This window comes from Mus pahari, chromosome 20 (genome assembly GCF_900095145.1).
Source record: "Mus pahari chromosome 20, PAHARI_EIJ_v1.1, whole genome shotgun sequence".
In the NCBI taxonomy this organism is placed as follows: domain Eukaryota; kingdom Metazoa; phylum Chordata; class Mammalia; order Rodentia; family Muridae; genus Mus; species Mus pahari.
The window spans coordinates 19172949-19185867 of record NC_034609.1 but is presented as its reverse complement, the minus strand read 5'-3'; the positions used below and the strand labels follow the sequence as shown (position 1 = coordinate 19185867).

The window sequence follows — 12919 nt, the reverse complement described above, 5'->3', positions numbered from 1 at the left end:
ACTCTCTGCCTTTTGCTGTTCTGCCACATGCTGTAAGTGGCTCACAGTGGGGCCCAGGGGCCACAGAGGGGCCCTGTCTAGATCCACCTGAAGTCACCATCCTGCATCTGCCAGGCCTAGAGGGCTGTCTGGGTTTTTCCTGGGAACCGAGTGTCACAGTCCCGAGGCCTAGATAGTTACAGGAAGCTTGCCTCTGGGACCAGTCACAATGACATTTGATACTCCCACCCCTTACCCCATTGCCTGGATGTTTTATCCACATGCCATCAACTGGCACAGTCCCTCCTCATTCAGCCTGGCCACATTCCGAAACAGCCTAGTACAGAGGCGGAAGCAGGAAAGCAGCAGGGTGAACTCACTGAAAGTGCCAGAGGGAAGGGGAAGGGCGTTGCCTGTCATGGCCACCAGGGGGAGCCAGCCACCAGGACCTGCGAAGCTGGTGGCAGAGAGGTGTGGTTTAGTCTATGTGCTCCCATCCTGAGGGTCAGCTCCATCTCCCCATAATGACTCCATGGGCTGGGTGCTTCTTTACCCTACACCGACATGAACTACACCACCACTGATGATGTCCTCCATTGTTGGCCCTCCCAGCTGGCCCAGTGACCAAGTGGGTGCTGACATACCCCAGACTACCATCCCCCAGCCTGTAGGGAATTGTGTCAGACCATAGTGACAGACACTCATCTTCCACCATTAGGCAAAGGGAAGTCTGGAAACCTAGGGCGCAAAGGGAGTCTGAATTTGGGGGGAAACTATGAGGGCTTCCTGGAAGAGGCAGAGGTTAAATTAAGCACTGGGTGGCCCAAGCAGGATCTTGCTGTCTCCTTTCTGGACCAGTCTCATTCTGGTCACCCTGGCCCCTTCAAGTGAGAGTCAGTCCCATACATCCAGACATGAGGAGCATTGAAACACGCAGAACAGAACGTCAATTTCGGAGGCCATGGTCCTCGTCCGGTGCCAGAGCATCTCTCAGAGAACAGGAAAGTTGTAGGGGAGAGAGAGTGCTTCCTCCATGGGTGCTTCCTGCATCTCATCAAACTGCCAGCAGACAGCCAGCATCTAGGGATAGGCCAGCACCCCTCTTCCCTTCTGCTCTCTGCTGTCCCTGTCATTGTCCGTTCAACCTTTAACCCAAATCTCTCTTCTTCCAGACAGACTCCTCTCTTCAACTTGAAGCTTACAAAACACTTGAGACTCGCATCTGATCTCCATTTTGTGATGTCTAGATCTGAAGCCCAGAGATAGCCAACAACTTCATGTGGTCACACAGCTAACTGGGAAGGGCTCTTGCCCTCTCAGTGAGCCACTACTGTCAGCACAGGGTCCAGGACAGGACAGAGTCATTTGTCTTGCACTGACTCTCCCCAAATGGTCCTTGAGAACAAAAGAGGCAGGGAAGGGAGCAAGCTTATGGGCGGGGCACAGTGAGGCTGGATCACCATGGCAACCCATGGAAGGGATCAAGCACAAACAAGGGCCACACTGCCCCTCCACTTCGCACCTTTGTGGAGCTACTTTAAGGAGGATAAGCACCCCTGTCCACCTTCTTGGGGTTTGAGGAGGAGGAAAAAGAGGAAGAGGAGGAAGAGGAGGAGGAAGAGAAAGAGGAGGAGGAAGAGGAAGAAGAGGAAAAGGAGGGGAAGGAAAGGGGAGGAGGAGTGGGGAGAAGGAGGAGGGAGGGGAGGAGGAGGAGGTTTGTTGCTTGGATTTCTTAGTGGAGTGGACTCCAGACCCAGACCACCTGGTTTCAAATCCCTGCCCCTATATTTTCCTAGCTGTGTGCTCTTAAGTTAGCTACACCATATTTGGGCTTCATTTCCCTCTCTTGTAAAGAGGATTACAAATCAAACCTACCTCGGCTGTCACTGTGAGAATTAAGTCTACCGCTCATCAAAAAGGGCCTTGAACTGGGGGTGCACACGGGGTTCCACTGAAGTTAGACTGTCTCAGTGTATCTTCTGTCCAGTGCACTTCCGTCCCTGACCCAGACCCTTCCTCCCAACTCTCTACCCCATGCTTCCCTCCTTGGGCCTCTGTCCACTGCAGGTGGCCAGCCTGGCCTTCGGAGCACTTGAGGGGAAATTCCTAGAACATGAACCTCCCTTTCCGGACAGAGTATCGGGAAGGCTGTGACCCCACCCAGAGAACTTCCCTCCTAGCTGGCCCTGAATGTCAGAGGCTGCCAGAAGCTGGACAAGGAGAACAACTGGGGGGGGGGGTTGTCTCTTTAGACAGCTAAGGGACAGCCACATGGGTCCATTCAGCACATTCCTGCCTGAGCCCCCTCCCAGGCCTACCATATATATATATATATATATATATATATATATACCTGCCACCCAACCTCACACTCCAAAGGGTAAGGGCAATATCATAGGATGGTACCCTAGTGCCTGCTAGAGGCATCCCAAGGTCTGGTTACCCTAGTCCCTGCAGCCAGCAGCAGAGGCCCACCTCCTAGGGACCACCTTTGGCCTGTGTAGATGAAGAACAGCAAAGCAGACCGGCTTCAGCCACCAAATGCCACCAGCCACAGCACTGCCAGAGCCAATGGTTACTGAGAAGGTGGGTTAGCAGTCCCACCCCAATAGTCACAGCCACATCTGCAGAGTACTGTTCCGGGTTTACCATTTTACAGATGCAGAAACTGAGGCCAGAAAAAGGCCATCTCTCCCAAGAGCATACAAGGCTGCTGCCAAGCCCTCTCCTCAAAAGTTCCTGAGGTATGGGGTCCCTCCCCCAGGCTTAGGATCCCCCAAAGAGAGAAAAGCAGGAGCTATGGAGGTCACAGGCACACAGCAGGCAAGCCCAGCCTAGAGAGAAGTTGCTGGACTGACAGCCCCTTTCAGAGTGGCTATTATTCTTGACCTCAGCTTCCCGTAAACATGCTCAGAAGAGAACACGCTGAGCCAGCCTGATACAATGGACAGCATCACAGGGTCCCCAGGGAGTCCCCAAGATGGAGGGGGGCTAAGGCTGTGTGAGCCCCCACCATTGCTAGGGAAAGGGCCAGCACGGTAGGCAGCAGAAATACTAGAGCTCACTTTCTCTCCTGAGGCCTGAGTCACTTCCCCTGCCATCCTATGTGGACCTGCGTCACCTAGACGCCACCAGCTCCTGGAAAACCCATTTCCTCCTAGATGGAGGTGGAAGTTGAATGGGACTAAGAGAGCTCTAAATGAACCCATCCTGGGCTGCCAACTCACGTGTCAAGCGGGACCCCTTTCCACTCACTAGGGTTACAAGCTATCTATCCTAAGGGTATCTGTCATAGCTTTAGGTCTTTGCTGGGATGTGTTCTTGAAATCTGAATGACAGATTTCCACTGTGACCTTCTGCTCAAAGCCCAAGGCGCCAGGCGTATCCGACTTCCTCCCAGCCATATACGGCCCTGTGACCTCCCTGACAAGGCCTAGCTTCATCAGAGTTGCCCCAAGCTGCCAGGGCACGGGGACCCACCCCAGGAAGGATACTGGCTTTGGCAGTATCCCGTGATTGACAGGTCACCCATGGGGGCCGGGGGTTACCCAGAAGCCGGGCAAGGGTCTGCTGTATTTACTCAGCTGTGAAAGAACAAATCTGGATAAGAGACAAGGGCAGCCTGCCTCTCCTGACCCCTGTCCCTTCCCCACGACACGATACATGGTCTCCCAGTGTTTGGCAGGGAGCTGGCCACCTGAGGGGGCCTCCTGCAGGAGATGGAGATAAAGTCAGATCAAGGAAGGCAGGAGCTAACTAGTTTCCAGGTCTGAGTCTCCTGTGATCGACCCAGGGCCTATTAGGGGAGACTGAAGCGGCCTCAGCTTGCCATCGGCTACTTCGTAGGGTTGTAGAGTGTGTTCCTTGGGAGCTATGGAGACTCGGGGAGAGGATGGGAGATGATAGGAGCCTTCACAGTATGAACGTGTAGAGCTGCAAGTATGTGTGTCCTCGAGCCCATAAGTGTGCGCTTGCAGTGTGCACTGGGTAAGGAGGAAGGGGAGGACGGCTGGTGTGGACTCCAAATCTCTGCAGAGGAGGTGGCTCAGACACACATCCAAGGCCAGAGTGGGAGTGGGGCACAGGGCTGAGGGGATCCTCCCCCCCACACCTTCCAGGTTTGGCTCATCAGTACAACTCCTCACTTATAAGCACCCCAGAGCCACATGTTCAAAGGAGCCGTTTATCAGACCCAGGGGACCTGCACTACCCTTCCCCCACTCAGCCAGGGCTCACTGGGCTATGTCCCTAGCTTCTGGGTAAATGCTGGGTGACTGACACCCAAGCAAGCTGACCCCTTCAGAACCTACCCCTCACTGAGAGGGAGCACTGGGGTCACAGGGCAGCACCGTGACTTCAGGCTTCAGGAATCTGTCTAGACTGCATGATAATAAAAAATCAAGTTGGCACCTGTCCTGGAGGCTGGCAGGTTCCCAGGTCTTACCCAGTAGGGCAAGGCTTACTTTCTGCGTTGCTTGTTTGTTTGTTTTTGTTTGTCTCACACTTGGCCCAGGCTGGCCTTGAACTCACAGCAATCCCCCTGCCTCAGTCCATCAGGCACCAGGATTATAGGTTTGAGCTACCAAGCCGGGCATGGCTGCCATATAAGACCATATAGGTCCAGGTAGGACCATCTAGACCTAGCCTTGCTCTATAGGACTGCTCAGCTAGCACAGGCCTCACCTTCTTGTGATTTCCTGCCAACATCCATGAGCTGCAACACCCTCTGCCAGCCCTGCCCCAAAGGGAAACTGAGGGAGGGGAGCTGTGGGCATTGAGCGCCAGCCCAGCAGGAGACCTGTGGGCACAAAAGACTCAAAGGCCTTAGCAGCTGACCATTCTGCAGCTTCCTCTTCCTATAACTAGGCATGCACATGGGGGGCCCTAGGAAGGCTAGGGATCATCATCAAGCAGGAATGAGCTAGCCTCGGTTACTTCCTTAACTGCCCTTACCCACAGGCCCTTCCTGTGGTGCTAACTTGTAACACATCCACAGTCAGGGCTCAGGCTTCCTTTACAGCATCATGGTAGCCAGGAGGCAGCAGACCAAGTGTGGGGCTCAGCAGGGATTTATCCAGAACAATGGAAGGGACTCTGGAATCCAGGTCCCCTACAGCAAGCACTTGGTGCCAGCACCAACAGCACCAAGGTGTAAGCACTTGCCACAGAGCGGCCCGGGGTCTCAACTCCGTAGCTCACTCACTTCCCACTAATTCTAAAGCAGTGATGCTTATCCAAAGGCAGGCAATGTTAGATGCAAAAGTCTTACATTGCAGCCAAAGCAAAGGAGGAGCCACGCCGACGGACCGGACCGGACGTGACTCAAACCAAGTCCGTCTAACCTCAAAGCAATGGTTTCAGCCACCGTGGTTACTGCGTCCCGTCCCCCCCCCCCATTCTCTGATTAGAGAGACCTTTGAACCCTACTTTTGGGCCTTAGCACAACAAAGACTCTGAGAAGTGCCACAGAGTAGAAACAGCATGAAACTAACTGGGACCATTCCCTAAACCAACGTGGGGCCCTTTTCTGCACGGACACAAACAAGTCCTCAGATGCCCTGGCACCACAAAAAGTGTAACCTATCAGCATGTCTTCGTGTGTGTGTGTGTGTGTGTGTGTGTGTGTGTGTGTGTGCACATATACTGTCTCCCGTCCCTTGTTTTCTTTTCTGAGCTGTCCCCAAGGCTATTAGCAAGCACAAGATGAGCCATTGAAGCCATTTAGGTTGCAGAGTTCCCCAGGGACCCTCATCACGGGCTCTGACACTTCCAGGCGACAGGTCCCCTGTGAGCTTGGGGTGCTTCTAGACTGATCCTGACTCCCTTCACTTACAGCAGCAGCTCATGGGGAAACAGACAGTGCCGTACCTGTGACCGGAAGCAATCCAGTCCACTAGAGCGATCCAGTGCCCTAGCCAGCTAGACTTACGTTCTAATCTCCAGCAAGTAAGACACTGGAGGAAGTGAGGAAAATGAGAGTCTGGGGTTTCAGATGCTCAAAGCCCCGCGGAATCTTGGGGCCAACTGGAGAGTCGGAGAAACTACAGGAGAGGGAGTGGGGTAATGCCGGGAGAGCTTACATCTCTCATACCATAAGTAGCCCAGTATGCATGGACTAAGGCTTGGGCAGTTTAGGGACTCTGGTGCCAGCCCAAGTCACTTCTTGTCCCCGAGAGTTCTAAGCCAGGTCAAAGCCAAATGTCCACAATACAGTCACACAGTTGTATTCAATGAGCCGCTGTGGTCAGCCTTTTGAATCAATACACGGGGTCAGCATCTATCTCTCAGAGCCGGGTGGTATCAGTTACAGAGAGGCTGCCTAAACCTGGAAGCTTGAGCTAGCCTGCCTCTCAGTGGGTCTCAGTTTCCTACTTTGTCAATGGGCAACTATGACCCCTGTCCTCTGCCACGGGAGACTGTGGCCCCCATCCTTGGCCAATTTAGGGTACTACGTTAGGGAAAGACCTACCTTTGAGACGGCAGCGAGGGACAAAGAAGACGCACAGCCCTGGCCAGACTTTCTTCCCTTTCAGACCACAGCCGTCTCCGTGTCCCCTCGAAGTTCCCCTTTTCCCATCTGCTTTCTTGAGCTGCCCAAGGCCACCCCACTGGCTTTCTGGGGGCTGCACTGGGCTCCCCAGTCCCAGGCAGAATGCCCATCTGTGGACTGCAAGATCTTTCTGTTCCCAAGGTCAGCTACCAAACCTCCCTTTTCTCCCCCTCCTTCCTGGCCCAGAGGCTGCCAGCTCAGGGACACAAAGCCAGGCAGCTCCCAACTATGGAGGAGACGGGAGGCACTAACCAGGGCCCCTCTCCCTGAGCACACAAAGGTTCTCTCAGCTCCTCTGTGACAAGCAGGTGCCTGCCCCTTCAGGAATACAGCCACACTTATAAAATACAGCTCCAGCAATATAATAAAATACTTCAGAAAGGCAGGGCAGGACTAAAGCTCTTTGAGCAATTAATACACTTATATGCTTGTGTTTTGAGATGGTGTCTCTCTATGTATCCCAGCCTGGCAATGAACTTCTAATCCTCCTGTCTCAGTCTCCCAAGTGTTCAGATTACAGGCCTAAGCCCCCATTAACACATTTTATCTTCTTTAAAGCCCATGAGAAAAAGTCCATGACCCACTGAACGGACGAATGGGAGGCCCCTGGGGAAGCCAAGTCACCCGCTAGGGTCACACAGCGAAGAGTGAAGCTTGCGTGGGAATCCAGGCTGGCTCCAGAAGAGACCCGCTCTTGAATGGAAAGCTTACCTGCTAGTGAGAACCTCTCTTTAGAAGTCACAGTGAAATGGTCTCCTTGGGTGAAGCAGACTGCCACCTGCGCAAGACCCCAGTCCAAGGGTCTGCAGGTGACAATGGACCTCAGCTCCTCTCTGGCTCGTCCCAAGGCTGTGCTGTTTCCCCGTTCTCCTTGTCCAGTTATCCCCACCACCACCCTTCTCTGAGACCTATGCTGTGACCACGGCTACAGGCCACAGCTGAGACTCAAAAATGTTCAGCCGGAGAGGGAGGGAGTGTGGCTACCCCTAACCACTTCCTGATGGCTCTCCAGGCTGTTTGTGTCCCCTTAGAGGGCCAGCTATGATGGCCCCCCGGGTCCCGACAACCCACCACCATTAACTACATGTCAGCTTCAGAGGAGGTGGGAGGGAGGATACAGGGTAACAAGAAAGAGAAAGAGAGGGAAGAAAGGAGGCTGTGGAGGAAGGAACGGAGATGGTGGGAAGGGGGAGAAGGGAGGAAAAAGAAGCCAAAAAGGAGCAGAGCTACCTGGCTTTCTCCTCCAGGCAAAAGTGACTGGACGAAGCCTTCCTGTTTGCAGGCAGCAGACTACTGGGGTAAGGGACACTTTCCTCTAGTACAGGGGGCTGAAGGTCGCATGAAAGCCTGGGTCCCCCCCCCCTTACCCCAGTCACCATCCCCTTACAAGGGCTTCAAACAAAGGGGGCAGGCGGGAAGCTGAGCTGAGAAGCCCGGGCCTCCAGCGCCAAGGGGGAGGAAGGGGCGCAGGTGACAGCAGCCCCTGGCAACCGTTTCCCTGGCAACCGTTGGCAGCTGCATGGACTGCGTCACCGCCTGGCTTAAGGCGGTGCGCGGGCTCTCCAACTTGTCTGTACCCAAGCGTGAGAGCTTTCGTCCTGAGGCTGCCTGGGGCTAAGGCAGGTTACTAGCAGGGACAGGCTGGGTTCACACTTGAGAGAACGGGTCTTAGAGCTTCAGGGATCTGTCTTGGGAGGGATCCCAAAACCCCAGAGCGCCCAAGTTCTCTAGAGAAGCAGAAGGGTAGATTTTTGTATGAAATCTCCCAGGTAGTTCGCAGTGACTTTTTTTATCCTTTGAGGGGACAGGCCCGAGGGACGAAGGTCTTGCAATGTGGTCCAGGCAAGTGTGCTGTCTGTGTCTTCTTAGAGGACCAGCTCTGTGTGATGCCCCTTTCCTAGGGTCCCCAATAACACCCCACCCCACCATTAGCTATATGTCAGTATCAGGGGGATGGGGAGGGGATACAGGGTTACAGGAGCGAGAACTTGCTATCTTCCTGCCTCTGCCTCTGCCTCAAGTACGGAGATCACAGATGTGTACCACCACTTCTAACCCTCAGAACGACTTTAACACCAAGTGGTTTGAGAACAGGATGGGAGCGAGTCCCTTGACCAAATGAATACCTGTTAGAGGTTGCCACTTGCTGCCTGCCTCCCCATGGCCTTGGCCACAAGCCAGGTGGCATAGCCTCCAATCCCTACCATTGGCCACAGTGAACAGAGTGTATGCCATTCTTCCCTAAAGACACCAAGAGTCTGTCTCCTCCTGGAAGCCTTCCCAGATTGCCACAGCTCACTCATAATCCCTTTGGTGAGCCAGCCCAGGCCTGAGGCTCCTCCTGCTTATCCTAGTGCTCTCAGGCTAGGGCAGGAAGTTTCTGGGCCCCTCTTTACCTGCCCAGGAAGAGAGCAGGACAGAGTCAAGGCATCTGAAACCTTGCCCCCTAGCACTGGGAATTTTAGAAGCTCATTTCTACCACTCTGTGTGGTAAACCTGGCTGAGTCCATGCTGAGCCAGGACACTAGAGTCTGGGGAGGGAATGTGATTGCTCAAGACTACCTAGCTGGGAAGGGCAGGATATGAAACTCAAACACCGATCTCTGAGACGCTTAAGATCCCATCTCATCCAAGCTTGATTTGATTTCTAGACAGGGCGCTCACCCCTCCCTAAGTGAGCACAGCTCTTACCTCTGTGACGCTTTTCTACCTAAGGAGTCAAAAGGGAAAGATATTCATCACATGGGGGGGGGGGGTCACCTCTGAGCTCCAAACTTGAGTGAGAACAGAGAGAGGTATCCGAAGGCCTCCAGCTCCAGTCGGCCGCAGAGAAGGACGGAGTCCGACTGGAAAGGCGGAGGCACAGGGTCCCAGCCCTCTGACGTGAGGCCGCAGCAAGCCTTTCCCCAGAATACCACTGACTCCAGTGGATCTCACGCCTCAGGTGAAGGGGCTGGCTTAGGCCCTGGGAACGGCAGCTGAGCTTGGAGCCCCAGGCATACTAGCCCAGTGCCTCCAGCCCATGGACCCCGGCCAGCAGGCTGCCTCGGTCAGCAGGCCACTATTGTCTCACTGCCAGAGCCTGGGACCATTCAGGCTCTATTTTGGGCCTGGAGGAAGAGGAAAAGAAAGCAAAGAAAGGAGCTGCTGTCCTGGGTAGGGGGTGGGGGTGGGGTGGGGTGGGGTGGGGACACCTTCCCCTTGCCTCCAGAGAGAGCTCCAAGGCCCACTGGCTGGGAAGGCAGACATATTGGATCAAAGGACCCTGAGACCTCAGAGAGGCTGGCGCGGGGTGCTGAGGTCCCAGAAGGAGGGCACCCAGACCCTTAGCACACACTCGGTACTCACTCGCTACAGCAAGAAGCCAGGGCACAGTCACACATTCCCATCTGCAGCCCCCTACCCATCTGCACCCATGAGAAACCTGGCAGAGCTCACAACTGCTCAGAAACCTCAGCCTGGGGTAGAACCAACTCTGTTCCCACAGAGCTTCTCCGATCCTTACAGAGCAATACAGCTGTCCACACGAGCCAGTGACCCTGGTCCCACCTGTCACCCCGTCCTCCTCACATTCACCAAGTCCAGGTGCACCCCAGGGCCTTTGCACACGCTCCCTTCCCCCATTACGGGTACTTTCTAAGACCTCCCCTCCGACTGGCCTTCTTGGGCCTTCATTCAAATGTCCTCTCTCTTGAAATCCCCATCTGTGACTCCCCGATTCAAAGTGGCTTCTGTGTCTCTAGTGACCTGTTCTATTTTGAGGGGCCTAGGCCATTTCTGAAGTGGCCTTGCAATTAGCTTGTTTGCTGTTCTTCGGTGGCCTTTGCTGTCTTGTTTGTCTCTGTGTGTGTCTGTGCATATGAGCAACGGTGCTGTGGGGCCAGAGGTAGATCTCTATGTCTAGGGTTAAAGGTGGCCTAGAGTAAGCTCCCCAATGTGAGTGCTGGGAACCAAAGTCCCCTGCTAGAGCAATGTTGGCTCTTAGCCACCAAGCTGTCTCTCTGACCCTGTCTGTCTGTCTGTCTGTCTGTCTGTCGTTCGGTCTGTCTGTCTTAGCACCTCTGACACCCCTGCTGGTACAGTGTGGGACCACAGCAGTTGTCCAGTGCAGCTAGTTGAACACATGAACAAATGAAAAAAATTGAGGCTCAAAGCCAGGCCACAGGCTCTGTCTTCCCAACAGCTGATTCCTGATACTGTAGACTCAGGCTAAAGACATCTGCTCAAGAACAGGGCACTGGGCTGTCGCTAGCCTCTGACTAGGTTAGGAGATCACATGCCTCTGCTGGGTGTTAGGCCAGTGCAGGGATCCCCAGACCATGCACAGCCTGAGAACTGAGAATCCAGGGCAGGGATGGGGCACACAGAGTTAGGTCACAGCCAGGGACCACACGCATGTGAGCCCCATGACGTGCACCCACCTCCACACCTCCACTGTCACCTGTGAGGAGGGGTTTTCTTTCCAATCGCATGGGCCGGCAGAGGAAACAGGTTTAGAAAGAAACTATTTGCCTAGGGCCATGGAGCTGATAAAACTGGATCCCGATCCAGTCTGACTCCTTTCGTCTCTACGTCACCCTTGCACGGGCAGGGCCACAGTGCAGAGTGCTAGCTGCCCATGCCATTTGGCAGAAGTGGAGATGGAGGCCCAGAGAGGTTTTTACCAAAACCCCAAGGCCTCACAGCTGAGGGGTTATGCCGGACCAACCCTCTACCCGAATGTGCTATGTGAACACCACTGTCTTCCTAGATCACGTTCACTGAAGCTTTCCCTTAGCTGGGAGACAGAGATGGGACACCTGTCTGTGTTGAAACCCACAGCAGGGTCTCTAGAGAGACACGCCAAGTGTCTTCCCCAATCACAGCTGGTGATGGCTCCTCCTGTGCCAGACCCTACCAGCAAAGATCCCAAGAGGGTGGGGCAGGCTTCTCTACTAGCTGGGATAAGTACAGCTTACAGGAGTCTGGTAAGAAGGTTCCTTGCTGCCCTGCCCACTGCCCACAAGGTGGTATCATAGCCAGTGTTGGGGAAGAGGAGTGGAAGCGTGGACACCCTGCTTAGATTCAGGGCTTTGGGGAGATCAAGAGACCCCAGACCCTGCAGATGGGTGTGTGCCTTTTCTGAACAAAACAACCTCGCTCACGCCCCCCCCCCCCAGCTCCTCACCCCTGAAGGTATAGTGAGACGCACCAATGGGGGAGCTAGGTGCAATGACCATCAAGGCAGTAGGGAGACATCATTCACAGACATGACCTAATACACTAGAACTACTCATGAGCTACTTACTATCCATGTGCTTCGTAACACTTGACAACACTAAGGGACATGGTGCCATCCCTCCAGGGATGGAAAAGCTCATGGCTGGAAACAGCTGTGAAGAAGAGCCTCTTGACCCCCCAGGTCCCTTCTAGTTCTTCTCTGACCAACTTCAATACTTGCAAGGATGGAGAGCTGACTACCTCCAGTGCGAACAGCCATTTCGACAACATGGGAACAAGTCTGATCACAGGCAAGTGACCAGAGTCCAGGTCCCTGTCATCATGGGCTGTCCAAGAACCTTCAACCTGCTTCATCATCTCTGAAGCATGGATTGAAATTTTCAGCCTCAGAAGTACCAGAGACGGAATGAGGGCTTTGAGCAGTGGAGTGGAGGCTACCGAGACAGGCTTTTGGCCAAACCCAAGCCATTTGGCACGTACCCAGGTGATGATACAACAGACGGGAATCAGGCCCAGGCTTAGCATGACTCAGCTGTCCTGACCAACCTCTGAGGTCCACCTCTCACATATGTCACATCAAAACAGGTGGGTCTGAACACCTGTCATCTACCACAAGGTCAGAAACACAGGCTTCCAGAAATAAAACTATGCCCCAAGAACTGGACTCAGCTGGCAATAGCCACCCAACCCAGACCCTAGGGACCAAGGGAACCCAGTACAAAAGAAGAATGATCATGGAGTACTACTTAGGCTGCCAGCCTGGCTGGAACCCAGGCATCTTCTTTGAATCCAGGATGGTGGCCAAACAGTAGGCAATGCCTAAGAGTCACCTTCGCTTGCTATGCCTTTTGCAAACTTGTCTTCCACCTCTTTCCCCTATACTTGAAATTCTAAAAAGCAGCCTCAGCTAAATGACTGTAATACTAACTATGAAGTTATCTCTCTCGAAGACTAAAGAACCCAGGAAATCTGGTAACCCTAAGATAATGTCAAAATGGGCCGCATTCCCGCTACTGCTGAGCATCTGCACGTAATGAACCCAAGTCATAAACCACTAGGAGACTTCTCATGCAGACAAGTAACATCTGTCTAATGGGCCATGGGAGTTCTGGAAGGTCAAGGTCAACAGTGTCCTCTCGGGAAAAGGAGGATCAGACACCGTAGATGGCA

At 53.9% G+C, this 12919-nt stretch overlaps 1 protein-coding gene across 6 annotated transcripts in view; it reads right to left on the bottom strand.

The window, feature by feature from the left end:
* Adgrg1 (adhesion G protein-coupled receptor G1) overlaps positions 1-12919 on the bottom strand; it is a 37519-nt gene that overhangs the window by 12384 nt on the left and 12216 nt on the right. The window contains exon 1 of one of the 6 annotated variants that reach the window (XM_029532409.1): positions 7760-7890. The exons of 3 other annotated variants lie outside the window; for them this stretch is intronic. The gene's annotated coding sequence lies outside the window, so the exon portion shown is untranslated. Of the gene's footprint in view, positions 1-6448; positions 6736-7240; positions 7345-7759; positions 7891-12919 lie in introns of those variants that run through there. 2 more of the 6 variants (XM_029532412.1, XM_029532410.1) reach the window with 2 other exon arrangements.